The 19,570-nt window shown below is 42.7% G+C and overlaps 1 protein-coding gene and 1 non-coding gene across 2 annotated transcripts in view; one reads left to right on the forward strand and one right to left on the reverse strand.

Annotated features, from left to right (window-relative positions):
* LOC144670292 (histone H2AX-like) overlaps positions 1-19,570 on the reverse strand; it is a 297,255-nt gene that overhangs the window by 86,235 nt on the left and 191,450 nt on the right. The gene's annotated exons all lie outside the window — the stretch shown is intronic.
* On the forward strand, positions 4,163-4,234 carry trnam-cau (transfer RNA methionine (anticodon CAU)). Its single transcript has one exon. It is a non-coding gene; the product is annotated as a tRNA-Met (tRNA).

The following is a 19,570-nucleotide window of genomic DNA, read 5'->3' on the forward strand; positions in this document are numbered from 1 at the left end:
AGCAGAAGGATGAGGCAGCACGGATTTAAAATTCAAGACAAGATGTACAGGGGGGATGTGTGCAAGAAATTTGTCTCACTCCGGGTAATGACCTGGATCTTGATCCCTCTGGGCATTGTGGAAACGGAGATGGTCAATGATTTCAAATGGAAATTGGGTGAGCGCTTGTGGGAAATAAAGTTGCAGGAATGGAGCAGGAGAATGGGACTGACTGGATTATTCTACAGACAGTCAGACTGGATGGGCCGTATGGCCTCCTTCTGAGCAGCAATGTCTCCATGACTCTATGTCTCTCTGTCTCAATGACAGTGTCAGTGAGTGAGAAACAGTGGCCCATGTTTAACCCTCGGTTCCCTGTTGTACTCCCTGCAGCTCAGGGCCTTTGGGTATCACTCTCAGTGAGTGAGTGTTTCACTCGGATTGAACGAATCTGTTAGAGTTCCTGACAGATATTAACTCCTGCACGGTCCTAGAAAACACCCCGACTACCGGCTTCCTCCAGTGATTCTGCAGGATTGCTTTGTGATGACGGGCCCCTGAACAGCAAAAAGGCTGCACAGAAAGATCCCAAGCTGAAATTCTTAAGGGGGCGAGTCCTAATTTCCATCGTTCCCTTTCTCGGGAGCTCCACATCTTTTGCTGATCTCGGACATAAGTGAATTGGAGAACGTTTCAAAACAAAATTGTTCCACGAAATGTTGTAGAATTCTGCGTCATTCCGACCCACCAGAGCTCAATGGGTGGGAGCGGAAGAGCGTGTGGGCGCTGCTCTCCCCCAGCTCCACCTGGGACAGGAAGAGCCGCCAATGGAGAGACCCCGGTCCTGGGGGAATGGAACAAACAGCAGCCTCCTGGGAGGAGGGAGACAAAATGGCAAGAAGCTGTTATTGAAAATCATTGCTGCTTTCTCTCCACAAAGCAGCAGTGAATATTCCTGGTTTAGTTCCCACTCCCCAGGTTTGTTGATATTGGACAGTGAGGAGTGGGAATAGAGCCGGACAGTCAGGACGTGGGGAGTTAGACAAGGAGCAGCTATTGCAGGCACCAGATGAGAAGTAGGACGGGCACTTTTTAAACGGCGGCTGTTTGGTTTCGGTGGCAGTTTTATTCGTGGAGACGGTGGCGTAGCGGGAATCTAGAGTTCCAGGTTAATGAACATAAGAACAGAAGGAATAAAGAGCAGGAATAGGCCACTCGGCCCCTCGAGTTTGCTCCACCATTCAGTAAGGTCATGGTTGATCTGATTGTAACCTCAACTCCACATTCCTGTCTACCCTCGATAACCTCTCACCCACGTGCTTTCAAGAGTCTACCCCTGCTTTAAAAGTATTCAGAGACTCCGCTTCCACCCTCTTTTGAGGAAGAGAGTTCCAAAGACTCAAGACCCTCAGCGAGAAAAAAAAATCTCCTCATCTCTGCCTTAAATGGACGACCCCTTATTTTTAAACAGTGACGACGAGTTCTAGATTCTCCTCCAAGAGGAACCATCCTCTCCACACCTACCGTGTCAAGAAACATCAGGGCCCCCTCAGAATAATGTTGTGGAGGTGAGGGATCAAATCATGGTGACAAAAATTCAAAAAAACCTTGAAAGTCACATTGATAAAAACCCATCTGGTTCACGCAATCTCCAGCTCCATTTGAACGAATATACATTCCTGAGACTTGGGCTCACTGCCGGACTAATTTAGTGCTAACAAAAACAGAAAATGCTGGAAAAACTCAGGAGGTCTAACAACATCTGTGGAGAGAAAGACAGAGTTTACCTTTCATGTCTGTATGACTCTTAAACGTTAACTATGTCTTTCACTCCATAGATGCGGTTAGATCTGCTGAGCTTTTCCAGCATTTTTTATTTTTCTTTCCGATTTCCAGCATCTGCACTATTTTTCTCTTATCTCACTGTGTTGTTGGTGCTTGTGGAACTGGTGTCTCTGCTCTCTGTGAGTGATACTGTACTTACTGTGTGAGAAGGAGCTGGCTGCACTTCTCCTTTTGTCACCGAATCACTATTTCGATTCTGCTGCTATCAAACTTTTGCCTGTCGGAAGAAAAAGGTATTGATAATAATTCAAAGAGAGGTGAGGTAGCAAATATAAAATAGACCAACGCATTTGTTTCAATTAATAGTCAATCCGAAAAAACAGAAAATTAAAAGCAGCAACTCAAGCAGGGTCTGGTCTGAATGTCTCAGCATCAGATTCTGGCCTTGTCAGCGACTCCTACAGCCCGTGAACAAATAAAAACATAAGTGGATTCCGAGAGTGGGAAGTTGTAATTTGAACTGTACAGAACTCCCTGCTCGGTCACTCAGTCCCATCCATGGAGCAGTGGATTGTTTCTGGAGGACAGGAAATTGTTGTAAAATGATCCAAGTCCTTGCTCTGCAGTAGTTGGGTGCTGCAGCACTGTCGTGCAATCAGACACTGACTCTGTTCAGAGAGGGAGAGTGAGAGAGAGAGAGAGAGTGGAAGCAAATCATCCTCTATCCCGAAGGTCTGAATAATAGTAAGGATAACGGAGTCAATCAGATACAGAATTAACCCCACTTCCCCTGGCAGTAATAGTGTATAATAGACACAGAATGATTCCCACTTTCACATTCAGTCCCACTGCCTGATACACAAATAATCCCACTTCCCCTGTCAGTAATGGGGTCTGATCGGCTCAGAATGATGCCCACATTCACATTCTGTACCACGGCCTGATACAGACATAATCTCACCCTCACATATAGTACCAGGTATTGATCCATAAAGAAGGAACCCTGCTCACAAATTGTTCCAGAGACTGAGATGCAGAATGAATCCTACACTCACAAACACTATCTGTGACGGACACATACAGAACAAATCTCGCTCAAGTCCAATAACAGTATTCTCAGTATGTATCACACATTCACATTCATCACTAGAAGGTAACAGGTACAGCTGAGAATTGACGACTGTTTTCCAGTTGGGAATTAACCAGATTTTCACTCAAGAAGAGGGAACATCTGAACACAACATGGAAGACATTAACATGACAGGGAAAATTAAGGCCCTGAAAGAAAATAATTGTCCAATAGAAAACACCCTCACTGAGCAACAGAGAACATCTTTGCAGAACAGGGAGCACTTTGAAACAACAGAGAACTTTTTTACGCAGCTGGGAACACGTTTGCACGACAGGAAAGCGCGTTTCACAACGGTGAAGATCTCTCAACAGTAGAAAGCACATTTACACAATAGAGAGCACAGTTAAACAACAGAGGGCACAGTCACACAACAGAGGGCACAGTCACACAACGGAGAGCATTGTTACACAAGGGAGCCCAGTTAGACAACAAAGGGCACAGTTAAACAACAAAGGGCACAGCTCGACGACAGAGGGCACAATTAAACAGATGACACAGCTACACAACAGAAAGCACAGTACCACAGCAGAGAGCATATTTACACGACAGATAACATAATTACACAACAGAGCGCGCAGTGAAACAATATAGGACGCAGTTACACAATAGAGGGCGGAGTAACACGACAGAGAACACAGTTATACGAGAGCAGTTACACAACGAGAGCACAGTTACACAACAGAGGGCACAGTTATACAACAGAAGGCAAAGTTAGACAACAGAGGGAACAGGGAAACAACATCGAGCACAGTTGAACAACAGAGAACAGCATCCCGCAACAAAGAGCACAGTTACACAGCAGAGAGCACTTTTATACAAAAGAGTGCACATGCACAAAACAGAGTGCACAGTTACACAACAGGGAGCACAATTACACAACAGAGAGCACAGTTACACTACAGGGTGCACAGTTACACAACAGGGTGCTCAATTACATTACACGATGCACAGTTACACAATAAGAGTCATTATTACAAACAGGGGACATCTCTGTGCAGCTGGGAACAGTTTACAAAAATGATTAGTTTCTCCACCTCTGTGTCTTGCTAATTTTCTCGGCGTCTTTCTCTGTCATCTTGTGTATCCTAACAGTCTCTTGCCGCCTTTCTGTGTGTGTTTTTCTGTCTGTTTCTGGTGTTACGCAGTGGAATTGTGCAGCCAAGATGATCCACCCAACACATCTTCTCTCGCTCAAAAGCACGAAACAAGTGACCATTTAGCTCCCTAATACATAAAATTAACATTCATCACCTAATGACAATATACAGCAGAGTGGCGCAGCGGAAGCGTGCTGGGCCCATAACCCAGAGGTCGATGGATCGAAACCATCCTCTGCTATTTATATACTCACTAAAATTAACATTTTGCTGCAACCCACAAACTTATCTCATTTGTAGGTATTAGAATTGGCATCTCGCTTCCTGTAAACATTTCAGTGTGCAACAAATATCTCAAATTGCTTTTATTCACACAAGGACACTAGCTGCAATTGCTACAAACACACACCAGCCGAGCCCAGCCCATTTCTCGCAAAGAGCTGGCACAGTCTGAATATTCTTCTCTTGTTCACTCTCACCCCATCATTGCCTGAATGGGAAATTCCTGAGATGGGAAAATATAGTGAAATTGATATTTATTATATGCAGTCTGTCCGACCTATATGACAAGCAGCAGTAATTCACCATGCTAATTTGGACAACAGCTTCCTACACTGCAACATGTACCATCGAGGAAGGGAGAATCATCATAATGAAGACAGCATCATGTCAAAGGCAGTTAATCAATATTTGGGTAGATATCAGCGTTCAAGCTTAATTACTGGTTTAAAACTGGGAAAGTGAAGTTCCTTCCTTGGTCCTTGCATCAAATACCTTTTATACAGAAAACACCTTTAAGAGCCTCTGACTGTTTCCTTTATCCTGTTAGTAGCTGTTCGGAATTTAATGTGTTCAGCTTCCTGCTCATTCAGCCCTTACCGACCTTACTTAAGGTGAAAATTGTAACACTTTTGTGACCTTTCTCTGCCTCTAACATTATGTGGTCACTCATTGCTAGATGCTCATATACTGTCAGAAAATGAATTAATTATCTCCCGTTACTTATTACTAGATCTAATATAACATTTTTCTCTTGTGGTTTCCAAATCAGGGTGGACTGCAGGAGAGGTTAAATGACAAAAGAGTTGATGGTGCAAGGTTAAGGTAAATGGGCAAGTAACAAAACCAAAGAAACAAAACAAAACCAAAGGTCTGAATGAGGGCATGATGAACAGCTGCCATCCAAAAGCAAAAACAAGAGAAAAATGTGAATTCAACCAAAATATCCAATGGAAAAGATACACAATGGGGATTGAGATTACATTCTCAAATTGTACTCAGTATTCAGTCTGGAAGGTTGTAAAGTTCTCAATTTAAAGATGAGACACGGTTTGTCGAGCTTACATTGAGATTCATTAGAACACTGCAGGATGCCGAGGACAGAAAGGTCAGTGTGAGGAGAAGATGGAAAATTAAAATCACAGGAGATCGGAAACTCAGGGTCGTACTTGCTGACAGAGCAGATGTTCATCAAAGCAATCACCGAAACTGCCTAACATAGATGAGACCACCATTGTGAGCAGTGAATGCGGGGTGCTAAATTGAAGAAATTAGAGATAAATCACTGTTTCAGCTGGAATGAGTATTTTGGTGAGGACAGGTAATATTCCATACCAACACTGCTAATTAACCTTCCTTTTTTCTCAACTGGTTATCTCTCCTCTCTGTGGTTGACAGGGCCCTCAAGCATTTCTTTTCCATTTCGCGAGCTCTGCTCTCAACACTTCCCTCTCTCCCAGAACATCGATAGGCTTCCCTTGTCCTGACCATCCTCCCCACCATCTTTCACATTTAATGGATCATCCCTTGTCATTTCTTTGTAAGGCAGAGAGTTGTTGCGGTCTTAAACCCTTTGCCGTAATTGGTGGTGGAAGCCGGATCAAAATAAACTTTCAAAAGTGAAACGAGTAAATATCGAACGGAAAATATTTTAAGGCTATTGTGAAGGAGAAGGGGAGTGGGACTGATTTGTTGCTGTAGAGCTTGCACAGAAACGATTAACACAAACTTTTCCTCCCGTGTCGCTGTTTAGAATGAAATGGCGCTAAACGCTTCCCAGAATGCTCTGGGGGATTTAAAACGGCCTATCTCGAACAGAAGGGCCGCACTGCGCAGGCGCACCTATGTCCACCGGAAATCCTGTCTACGCCGAGCATGCGCGGTACAGCTCCCGAAAACTGAGCGTTGTCGAACGCAGCCTCAGTAGCACCGATTTTTAGAGTCCGAATCAGAGCCTCCGGGTCCGGCGGACGATCGGCGAGGGACCCGGGGGATTTCACCATGAAGCCGATGGTGCAGCGCCTCCCTCATCCCAGCCGCCGCTTCCCGGTTTCATCTCCCGTTTGCACCGAGTCTTTGATGCGGTAACAGAGAGGGTTGGGGAGGGTGATGCTGTTCATGTGGTTTACATGGATTTCCAAAAGGCATTTGATAAAGTCTCACACAACAGACTTGTCAACAAAGTTACAGCTCATGGAATAAAACGGACAGAGCAACATGGATATGGAATTGGCTGAGTGACAGGAAACAGAGGGTAGTGGTCAATGGTTGTTTTTCAGACTGTAAAAAGTTTTTAGTGGAGTTACCCAGGGGTCGGTGTTCGGACCCTGCTCTTCCTGAAAAATATTGTTGACCTACTCCTTGGTGTATGGGACACCATTTCAAAAGTTGCAGATGACATGAAACTTGGAGGTATTGTGAACTGTGAGGAGGATAGTGTTAAACTTCAAGAGGACATAAGCATATTGGTGAAATGGGCTGATAAGTTCGACCTCAGATTGACCCGGGGCCGGCCCTGAGGAGCATGCACACTCTCAATGCCGGGGAAGTCAGTCCATTGAATAGAGCCGTTTCTGGGATGCAGGTAATTGTGGGAACTGCAGTCACCATGGGCGGATGTTAGTAAGTGTTTTATTGCAGGTTGATTGTTAGTAATCCGAAATGTGAACTTTTCTTTTTCCACAGATGCTGTCTGATGTGCTGTGTATTTCCAGTATTTTCTCTCTTTATTTCAGATTGCCACTATCGACATGATGTTGTCAGTGAATTATTGCAGGTGTTGTTCATAAAACCAAGGTCAGAAACTCAAACTGGCAAATGAAGAACACTTTTGAATCAGAATGGATGTTGGACGTGGAAGTCATTCCTCACTTACTTTGAAGGTATGTTCTTGTTGGCTGATTTAGAACTGGAGAGTAGAGAGAGGAGAAGGCGGTGGGTTTAACCGCAAGCACTTTTAAGAACAGTAGGGCCCAAGCATTTCTGATAGAAGGTCATTTACTGTTTCCTGTACAGTAACAGAGACTGACAGGAAGTATATTTCACATTTATATGTAATAGCAGAGACTGACAGATGGTGTTAATTCTACCCACATTCATATATTGTAAGACAGATTGACAGAGAGTTAGTTCATCGAACCATAGAATGATTACAACATAGACGGAGGCCATTCTGCCCATTATGTCTTTGCTGGCCTTCTGAAGGAGCAAATCACCTCTTGCCACTTCACCGCCTTTTCCACATAGCCCTGCATGTTTTTCCTTTTTGGATAATAATCCAATTCTCTCTTGAATTCCTTGATTGAACCTGCCTTTACTACATTCTCATGCACTTCTCCTATCCGGTCACTGCATGACAAGGTTTTTCCTCATGTTGCCATTGCTTATTTTACCAGTTACCTTAAATCTGTGCCCATTGTCCCTCCACCTTTCCACCAATGGGATAAAAAGTCTTCCTGTCTGCTCTGCCACACTCGCAGTAACAGAGACAGACAGAAAATTAATTCCACATACATTCAGTAATGCAAATTATTAGACTTTTTATTCAAACGCACTTACAGTAACAGACTCTAACAGAGAGTTAATTTCACACTCAGATCCAGTAACAGACATTGACAGGAAGACAATTCCACAATCACGCACAGCAACCAAGACTGTCAGAAATTTAATTTCACACTTACTCACAGTAACTGAGACTGGCAGAGAGTGAATACCACACTCATAGCAAAATTGATACTGACAGGTACAGAATTAATTCTGCATTCATGTACAGCAAAGAGTTTGACATGTAAGGTATGAATTCCACACCCACAGTCAATACCAGAGACTTAATGATAGAGATTTAATTCTTCACTCTCTAAACAGAGACTGAGAGTTAATATTTCACTCATATACAGTAACACAGATTGGCAGATGATGAGTGTGGAATTAACTTTCTTGAAGTAGCAGAGCCTGAAAGGAGTTCTTTCCATGGCCCGATACAGTAACCGAGACTGACAGATACAGCATTAATTCCACCTTCTGATACAGTGACAGAAACTGACAGTTAATTTTATATTCGCCTACAGTAATAGATTATCATACAGAGTTAATTTCACACTCACGTACAGTAACCGACATGATTGGATAGAAAGCTAAATCCGCGCTTGCATATGTGACAGAGATTGAAAGTTAAGCTTAACACAATAGGAAGGATCTGAATGCATTGGAGAGAGTGCAGAAGATGTTTATGAGAATGATTCCAGGGATGAGGCACTTCAGTTATGAGGAAAGATTGGAGAAGTTGGGACTGTTTTCCTTGGAGAGGTGAAAGCTAAGAGGAGATTTGATAGAAGTTTTCAAAATCATGAGGTGTGTGCATAGAGTAGATAGAGAGAAACTTCCCACTTGTAAACAGATCGAGAACCAGAGGGCATGGTTTTAAAGTGTTTTGCAAAAGAAGCCAATGTGAAGTGAGAAAAAACTTTTTCACACAACAAGTAGTTAGGTTTTGGAATGCACTGCCTGGCAGTGTGGTGGGGGCAGGTTTAATTAAGTCATTCAAGAGGGCATTGGATGATCATTTGAATAGAAACAATGTGCAGGGTTATGGGGAAAAGGCAGGAGATTGGCACTAAGTTTAAAATGCTCAGAGAGCTGGTGCAGACATGATGGGCCAAATGGCCTCCTTCTATAGCATAACAATTCTGTGATTCTGTGAATTCACACTCGCAATAACAGAGACTGACTGATAGAGAGTTAATTCCACACACTCAGTAACAGAGGCTGACAGATTGTTTATTCCTCACTCACATTCAGTCACACAGGCAGACTAATATGTGAGTGTGGAACTAACTCTCTTACTTTCACTCAGCCTCTGTTGTTGTAAGTTAATTCATCACTGAAATATTAATGGAAATTGACAGGTCCTAAATTCCACTGTCAGTTGTCACAACAGAGACTGGGAAAGAGAATTCCACATTCACAGTAACCGAGACTGACCGATAGAGGGTTAATTCCACACTCACATACAGTAACAGAGACTGACATAAGGAGTTAATTCCATATTTTCATACAGCAAGTGGCTGACAAAGAGTGAATTCCACACTCATATACAGTATCACAGGCTGTTCGAGAGTTAGTTCCACTCTCATAACCATATCAGAGACTGACAGAGATTTAAATTACACACTCACATTCAGTGAGTGATGGACAGAGAATCAATTCCACACTCACATGCAGATCAGACTGACTTAATTCCACACTGAAATACAGTAAAAGAGACTGACAAACAGAGGGTGAATCCCACACTGACAAATTAAAAATATAAGAAAGAGAAGCAGGAGGAGGCCATTCAGCCCATCGATTCACCATTCAATAAGACCATGGATGATCTGATTGTGGCCTCAAACCCACTCTCCCACCTGTCCTATAACCCTTGACTCTCCTGCCGATGAAAAATCTGTCTAACTCAGCGTGAATATGTGCAATGACCCAGCCTCCACTGCTCTCTGAGGTGGAGAATTACAAAGATTAAGGACACTCTGAGAGAAGAAATTCCTTCTCACCTTCTTCTTAAATGGGAGATGTTTATTTTTAAACTGTGCCCCCTGGTTCTATATTCCCTACAAATGGAAACATTCCTCTCAACATCTACCCTGTCAAACCCCCTCAGAATCTTATATGTTTCAATGAGATCACCTCTCATTCTTCGAATCTCCTATGCGGTTCAGCCCAACCTGCTTAAACATTCCTCATAAGACAACTCCTTCATCTCAGGAGTCAGTCTAGCACCTCTGTGAATTTCCCCCTATGCAGTTATATCCCCCTTTAAATAAGGAGACTCCAACATAACACAGGACTCTCGGTGTAGTCTCACCAATGCTGTGTAGCTGTAGCAAGACTTTCCTACTTTGATACTCCCCCCCCCCCCCCCGGAATAAAGGCCAACATTCCATTTCCCTTCCTAATTACTCGCTGCAGCTGCACATTAACTTCTTGTGATTCATGTACAAGGAGATCTTGATCCCTCTGTACTGCAACATTCTGCAGTCTCTCTCCACAGTATCACTGCATCGAAAGAGGCCATTCGGTTTATCAAGTCTGCACTGGCTCTCTGAAAGAGCATTCTACCTAGCGCCACTCTCCTCCCTTGTCCCCGTAACCTTGCACGTTCTTTCCTTTCAGGTAGCAATTCAATTCCCTTTTGAATATCTCAAGCAAACCTGCCTCCACCACCCTTTGAGGAAGTTTGTTCCAGACTCCAACCACCCTCTGGGTGGAAAAAAAATTAAATCTTGAATGAAAGTTTGAGTCTATCTCACATCACATTTACTCCTTTTGCCAATTATTTTGAATCTGTGCCTTCTGGTTCTTGATGTTCTATTGAGTGGGAACAATTTGTCATTTATTTACTCTGTCCATACCCCTCAGGATCTTGAATACACCCCTCACGTCTCCTTTCAGCCGCCTTTTGTCCATGGAAAACAGACCCAACCTCTCCAATCTATCCCCATAGCTACAGTTCTTTATCTTGGAATCATTCTTGTGAATCTTCTGTGTACTCTCTGCAATTCCTTAACATCCTTCCTTAAGTATGACACCCAGAACTGGACACAGTACTCCAGATGAAGCCTAAAAAGAGACTTATAAAAGTTCAACATGACCTCCTTACTCTTCAGAGAATCACAGAACCTTATACTCAGTGCCCCTATTAATAAAGCCTAAGTTAGTATATGCTCTATTACCTGCTCCCTCAACATGCCCCACCATCTTCAATGACATATGTACATATACAATGCGGTCCCTCTGTTCCTGCACCTCCTTTAGAGGGTCTCCCTTTATTTAATACTGTCTCACTATGTTTTTCCTACCAAAATGAATCACCTGACACTTCTCTGCATTGAGCTTCAGCTGCCACTTGCCTGCCCAATCCACCAACATGTCTATGTCCTTTTGAAGTTCAAGACTATCCCAATCACAGTTGACAATGTTTCCAATCTTCGTATCATCTGCGAATTTTGAAATCATGCCTTGCACACCACAGTCTAGGCCATTAATATATATATCATTTGAATGATGTGTTGATTTTCTATTCTTCCCATCAAATTTTCCCACTTTGTATTTCATCTGCCAAATGTTTGCCCACTGATTTAACCTTTCTATATCCTCTTGCAGACTCTTTGTGTCCCCCTCACAACCTGCTTTTCCACCTATTTATGTATTGTCTGAAAATTTGGTGATGCTCTCCCCTCTCATCTGAGTCATTAATATAGATTGTAAATAGCTGAGAACCCAGCACTGATCCCTGTGACACTCTACTGGTTACAGTTTGCTAACCTGAAATTGACTCACTGCCAGAGAGTAACAGAGACTGACAGACAGAGAGTTAATTACACACATTATTATAGATTGACAGAGAGTGATTTCCACACACACGTAGTGTAACATTGATTGATAGAGTATTAATTCTGCACTCACACACAGTAACAGATTGACAATGTTTGTTCCACACTGACACACAGTAATGGAGACAAAACGATTGAGAGTTAATCCCAGGCTGTCATACAGTAGCAGAGACCAACAGATAGAGAAATAATTCCACACACATATAAAGTAATGGAGACTAATGTAGAGTGAATTGTGCATTCTTGTACAGTCACAGAAACTGAGACAGAGTTAATTCCACATTCAATTACGGCAATAGAGACTGAGGAAGAGATAATGCTGCACTCATATACAGTAACAAAGACTGACAGTTAATTCCAGTCTCACATGCAATAATAGAGATAAACAGAGAATTACTGCCCCACTCACAAACAGTCATAGAGAATAACAGAGACAGAATTAATTCCACCCTCACATACACTAACAAGATGGACAGGGAGGTAATTCCACCCAGAAATGCAGTAACAGAGACAGACGGATAGAGAGGTAATTGAGCACTCATGTGCAGATTATCAGATACTTGGAATTAGTTAATTCTAGATTCACCCACAATAACAGAGATAGACAGATAGAGAGTTAATTCCACACTCTTGTATAATAAAAGTCACCTAGTTCTCGCTTGAAGAATTCATCAGACATGCATCATACAGTCTTTTCATTGTTTCATTATATTTTCTATTTTCTTCTTCACTGAAGGAGCTCTGGCTTTGGTTACCCTCCCTTTCCCCCCTCATTGGAATGTACCTAGTCTGTACCTGAAACATCTCCTCCTGAAAGATCGCTCATTGCTCTATTACAGATGTCCCTGTCAGTCTTTGGTTCCATTTTACCCTGGCTAAACCCCCTCTCCTCACATTGAAGTTAGTCCTCTTCCAATTTAGAAGTTCTACTTTTGATTGCTCCTTGCTCATCTCAAGCTTGTGATACGATGATCACTCTTACCCAAGGGTTCACCCACAGACACTTGGTTCACGTGGCCAACCTTGGCCCACCTCATTCCCCAGCACCAGATCCAGCAATGCCTCCTTCCTAACTGGACTGAGAACATTCTGGTCGAGGATTGTCTCCTGAACACATTTCAGAAGCCCCTGGATATCACCACTCTACAGCTCTTGTCGCTGTTTAAAATTAAGGCGTTGCCCATTTAAGACAGATGATAATGTTTTTTCTCTGACAGGGTCTTGAGTCTTTTGGACTCTCGTCCTCAATGGTGCTGGAAGCAGAGTCTTCGAATATTTTTAAGGCAGAAGTTGATAGGTTCTCGATAGGCAAGGGTGTGGTGGGGAGGTGAAATCTTATCACGGGTAGGCACGAATGTGGAGTTGAGGTTACAATCAGATCAGCCATAATCTCATTGAATAGTGGAGCAGGCTCGTGGGGCCGAGTGGCCTCCTCCTGCTCCTAATTCATATCTTCCTATGTTCTTAGACACCTCTGTGATTTCCCTGCAGATTTGCTCCTCTATCTCTCTCTCACTATTTGGAGGCCGATTTAATATCCCCATGAGTCTGATCATCCCCTGACTATTTCTCAGCTCGAACAAATGAATTCTGCCCATTTCCGGTCAAGGACATTGTCTCTTCCCAATATTACAGTGATTCCCTTAATCAGTCCCGCTAACCCACTTCCTTTTTTCCCTTCTCTATATTTTCTGAACAGTTTGTATCAGTGAATATTAAGCACCAGTCCTCACCATTTTTTAACCACGTTTTCATCATTGTCAAGCAGCTGGAGACACTTCCTGCACATGTGGCCCCCAAGACACATGAAGTGTCCTGAGGTTCCCACATGGGGCAGGAACTGCAAACAACAGGTCTCAGCTGCCCATCCATGATCGAAAATAAACCTCTATTCCCTCTTTTAGAATCTAATTAGTACCTTGTTTAAATTATTAATTTTATTAAATGCCTCTCAACCTGCTCTGCACTAATACTCTTATTATACTTACACTTACTGTTATACTTACCCTGATTGTAATGTTTAATTTTCCAGCTCCTATTTATCATGCTCTGACTATTTATTTTAACCATGGCCGGTTTGCTCCAACCCCTCCCTCACAACTCTTTATCCCCCCCACCGCTCTCACTCTTCTCTCCTTCTCTCTCTCACTGCTGCTCTCGGGCTGCTCTGCCGCTGCTCTTTATCCACCCTCCAGTCTCACTCAGCTCTCACTCTCACTCTCGGCTCCTCCACAGTCCCACGTTTCTGACTGTTTAGGAAATTCTCTGATCTTTGCTCCAAGATGGATGATCTCATGTTGACCACCGTCGGCCACGGTTTTTTTCACTCACTGAATCTGTCAGTGATGCTTTGAAACTTGCTGCTCCCACCTACACTACTAACCATGTCACCTAACCTAGTGTCATCAGCAAACTTGGATATAGTCTGGAAGTTATTAAAATGTAAAAGAGCTCTGGGAATGGGAATAGAACAGCCACCTGACGTGACAGAGAATCAGTTGTGTATGTATCCCTCCACCCTGAAAAACACACCGCTCACCACCACTTTATCCTTTCTTCCCCTTATTCAATTCTGTAATCATGCTGCCACTGCCCCTGTATTCCCATCTGCTTGAATTTTACTAACAAGTCTATGATGTGGGATTTTTACAAACCCTTTTGCAAGTCCGGACACACTTCATCAACTTCACTCCCCTGGTCAATGTTGTCTGAAACTTCATCAAATAACTTCATTATGTATTTCAGTCATAATTTTCTGTTTACCAATTTGTGCTGGCTGTCATTTATCAACCCATGTTCTACCAAGTGACAATGAATTTTGTCCTGGATTCAATAATCTATTGAATTCTGTAAACCTTTCCCTACCACCAGCATGAGACTAACTGGTCTGTAGTTACTGGGTTTATCCCTCTGGCTTTACTGGGTTTGTCCATCTCTGGTGCTTTACCTGAGTGTGTGATTGGCTATTTAATTATCACTCGCCAGTCCTGTGTCAGGATTACATTAATTCTGTACATCAGTTTCTCGTCTCGCCAGGCCTCTGTCAGCATGACATTGAATTTGTTTCACTCTGAAACGTGATCTTTGTGAGTCTGGCAGTCATTTTCCGAATGTTAGTCCTTGGCACTCTTTGGTGATATTTCATACATTTTGTATCTGCCAATCTGTGACACTGTCAATATGAGAAACATTCTCAAACTGTCAGTCTCCATTACTGCCTGTGAGCAATGTATTATTTCTGTGTCTGACAGTCTGTTGTTCTCCAGGTGAAATTGTAAATCCTGATGTTCAGAGAGATTTGAGTGAACTTGTATATGGATCATGGGAAGATAGCATCCAGAAATCAATGTGGAAGGCACTAGCATGTTAGACTTTATGACAAGGGGGTTGGAGTACAACAGTAAGGAAGACTTACTACACTTCCATACGGCTTTGCTGCGACCACACATGCAGCATTTTGCACTGTTTTTTGTCTCCTTATCTAAGGAAGGATATATTTACACTGGAGGTCATAAAATAATTGGTCGCTGTGATGAGACGTTTGTCCAATGATGAGAAGCAGTGTAAATTGTTTTCATATTCTCTGGTTATTGGAAGTAGAAGTGATCTCATCCACGCGTGCAGGATTACAATGGAGCTTGACAGGTTAGACACTGAGAGGTTGTTTGTCCTGGTTATGGAATACGGACATACATATGAATTCGGAGCAGGAGTCGGCCACCCGGCCCCTCGAGCCTGCTCCGCCATTCAGTAAGCTCATGGCTGATCTGAATGTAACCTCAACCCCACATTCCTGCCTTCCCCGATAACCATTCACCCTCTTGTTAATCAAGAAACTATCGAGCTCTGTCTTAAAAATATTCAAAGACCCTGCTTTCACTGCCGTTTGAGGAAGACAGTTCCAAAGATTCTCAACCCTCTGAGAGAAAACATTCTCCTCATATCTGTCTTAAATGAGTGACCCCTTATTTTTAAACAGTGACCCGTAGTTCTAGATTTTCCCACAAGAGGAAACATCCTCTCCACATCCACCCTGTCAATACCCCTCAGGACTTTAAAGGTTTCAATTGAATCACCTCTTTCTATTCTAAATTCCAGTGGATACAAGCCTAACCTGTCCTGCCTTTCCTCATAAGACAACGCCCCCACCATCCACTCTTTCCTGGTATTAGTCTAGTAAACCCTCTCTGAACTGCTTCTAACATATGTACATTTCTCTTTAAATAAGGAGACCAGTACTGTATACAATACTTCTGAAGAGGTCTCAGCAATGCCGTATACAACTCAGGCACAGCCTCCCTACTTTTGGAATCAATTTCCCTCACAATAAATGATAGCATTGTATTAACTTTCCTAATTACCTGCTCCACCTGCAGACTCACCTTTTGTGATTCATGCACCAGGACACCCAGACCCCTCTGAATCTCAGAGCTCTGCAATCTTTCACCATTTTGATAATAAGCTTATTTATTATTCTTCCTGACCAAAAGGAAAGATTTCACATTTGCCGACCTTATACTCCATTTACCAGATCTTTGCCCACTCACGAAATCTATCTATGTCACTTTGTAGCCTCCTTATGTCCTCTTCAAAATTTACTTTTCTACCAACTTTGTCTCATCAGCAAATTTAGCAAACATTCCTCCGGTCCCTTCATCCAGGTCATTTATATAAATTGTAAAAAGCTGGGGCCCCAGCACTGATCCCTGTGACACACCACTCGTCATATCCTGCCAACCATAAAAAGACCCATTTATGCCAACTCTCTGCACCCTGTTAGCTAGCCAATCTTCTATCCATGCCAATATGTTACCCCCTTCACCATGAGCTTTTATTTAATGCAATAACCTTTGATGTGGCACTTCATCAAATACCTTCTTGAAATCTAAGTACAGTACATGGACTGGTTCCCCTTCATCCACAGCACATGTGACTCCTTCAAAGAACTCCAATAAATTGGGTGGACATGATTTCCCTTTCACAAAGCCATGTTGACCCTTGAATTTTTCTAAGTGCCCTGCTATAACTTCCTTAATAGCTTCTAAAATGTTCCCTGTGACAGATGTTAGGCTAACTGGCCTATAGTTTTCAGCTTTCTGTGCCCCTCCCTTTTTGAATGAAGGAGTTATGTTTGCTATTTTCAAATCTAATGGAACCTTCCCTGAATCTAAGGAATTTTGGGAAATTAAAACCAGTGCATCAACAATCTCACTAACCACTTCTTTCTAGACCTTAAGGTGAAGCACATCCGGACCTGGGGATTTGTCAGCCCCCAGCCCCAACTATTTACTCAATACCACTTCCCTGGTGATTGTAATTTTCCCCAAGTTCTTCCCTCCCTTCCATTTCCTGATTTACAGCTATTTCTGGGATGTTACTGGTGTCCTCCACAGTGAAGAATGAAGCAAAATACCTGTTTAATTCATCCAGCATTTCCCTACTTTCCATTATCGATGCCCCTGAATCTAGAACATGTGGGCACCATGTCAGCATAAGGGGTTGATCATTTTGGACTCAAATATGGAGAAATTCTGCACTCTCAGCATGTGAATATTAATACTTCTCTGTCCTAGTGAAATATGGATGCTTCATCCATAAATATATTTAAGGATGACGCAGACAGGTTATTCAGTGAATCAATGGATATGGGGTGTAGGCAGGAAAATCTAGTTAGGCAGAAGGTCAGGCCTCTGACCTTATTTTGTTTGCTATGATATTGCCCCTTAGTGAGTGATTTATTTGGTGTATTTCAGTCTTTGGTATGATGTCTGAGTGGTTCGGGTTCTGCAAGTCAGTCTCTGGTACTCTATCTGAGTGTGAATATCCTTTTATTTATCTTTTAGTCTCCCACTCTGAACAAGAGTGAGTGATTTTTATTTCATCAGTATCTGGTACTGACTGTCAGCTTGAGATTCATTCAACATCTGCCAGTGTTTTATATTCCATGTCAATGTGGAACTAATTGTGTTTTTCAGTGTGAGTAGTTGCAATTAATTTTGCATCTGTCAGTATCTGGAACTGAACAGTACTATGGGATTCATTCTGTATCTTACAATCTCTGTTAATGAATGTCAGTAAAATTCATTTTGTGTGCATTGTTTTCCGGTACTGGAATTGATGGCGGGATTTAATATTTAACTGTTATTCCCTGGTACTGCATGTGAATTTGTGTCACATCCTGTATCAGTCACTATCTTTGTGTGTGTCTGTATGTGCGTGCAGGGTTCATTCTGTATTTGTCAAAATCTGGTACTGAATGGGAATTTGGAGTAATGTATTTTAATATATGTCTACATCTGGGACAGAGAGTTACTGTGGGATTAATTGTAAATCACTCGGTTACTGGAACTGTGTGTGTAAGTGGGATTCGTACTCTATCTATGTGACTCGGGAGCTGTATGTGAGGGTACTTTACTTCCATATCTGTATTTAATAGGTATCTCAAGAGTGGTTGGCAAAACCATTTATTTCACATTGTAGACTGCAGTTCAGGGTTAACCTGATGATTGTGATTGGTTCTAAGATCACAGATAAGCCAAATTGGGTGAGGATTGGGATGAGAGGTTTCCTTCCTGACAGGTATTAAGATGTGAATCATTTACAACACCATGCCTGAGATAACTATTGAGTACAGATCCAGAATTAATCCCAGAGTCATAAGCAACATCAAAGATTGAGAACAATAAAATAAACCCCACATTTACTCACAAAACTGGACATGGTGAACTACTGGACAAACCCTATACGTTACCAGGCACGGACAAACTGCCCAATACACAGACAGCACCAGAGACAGACAAATGCAGAATGAATCCCACATCTCACACAGTATAACTGACCAGTAGATACAGAATGAATTTGAAACAGTCTGAGATGTAGAAATAGAGAATGAATCAGACTTTCACACAGTAGCACAGACTTACAGACACAGAGGAATCATGAGCACACGTTCAGAATCAAAGCCTGATAGAAACAGAATGAATCCCACAGTCATTAATGAAAATGCAAATAGCAGAAGATGGTTTCAATCCATCGAGCTCTGGGTTATGGGCCCAGCACGCTTCTGCTGAGCCACTCTGCCAGATGGAGAGGTGGTGGCTCAGTGTTATTGTCACTGGACTAGTATTCCAGAGGGACCCGGCTTCGAATCCCACCATGGCAATGGTGAAGCTTGGAATCAAAAGTCTGTTGATGATCACAAAACCATTGTCTGTGGAGAAAGAAACAGAGTTAACGTTTTGAGTCTGTATGACCCTTCTTCAGAGCTAAAGAGCGGTAGAAATGTGATGAAATTTATACTGTTTAAGGGGGCGGAGCAGGTTAAGCTGGAAAGAAGGTCAGTGATAGGTGGGGGCTAACGAGAGATTGACAAAGATGTCATGGACAATAAGTCTCTGAAGAAGGGTCATACAGACTAGAAATATTAACTCTGTTTCTCTCTCCACAGATGCTGTTAGGCCTGCTGAGTTTTTCCAGCATTTTCTGTTTTTATTTCAGATTTCCAGCATCAGCAGTATTTTGCTTTTATCTTAGTGTTTAACTCACTGCCACTTCTCTTCCAGGAATGCCCACCTTGAAGAAGGACTACTCTTCTGTCCGACAGGATTTCCATTTGTCTCTTTCGTCCTGTTCACCTTCATTGCTTTCCATATCCCTCCTGGTGTTTGACAAGGTGTTTACCAAAACTCGCTTCCACAGCCATGTTTCCTTCCTCAGCAACTGTCTCCGTCTCCGACTTACCCCACATGGATTCCAACTAAAGCTCCATCCCTCATGTTTCGAATCCTCCCAGCATTACAGGTATCTTCAGGACTTCAAACATTCCTCGGGCTGCTGTTCTTGCCACATCCTGAGATCCACACCCAGTGCCATGTGCCGCCATATGAACACACTCGACCTCTCCCTCCAGCAGC

The sequence above is a fragment of the Cetorhinus maximus genome, chromosome 31 (assembly GCF_964194155.1).
Source record: "Cetorhinus maximus chromosome 31, sCetMax3.hap1.1, whole genome shotgun sequence".
Lineage (NCBI taxonomy): Eukaryota > Metazoa > Chordata > Chondrichthyes > Lamniformes > Cetorhinidae > Cetorhinus > Cetorhinus maximus.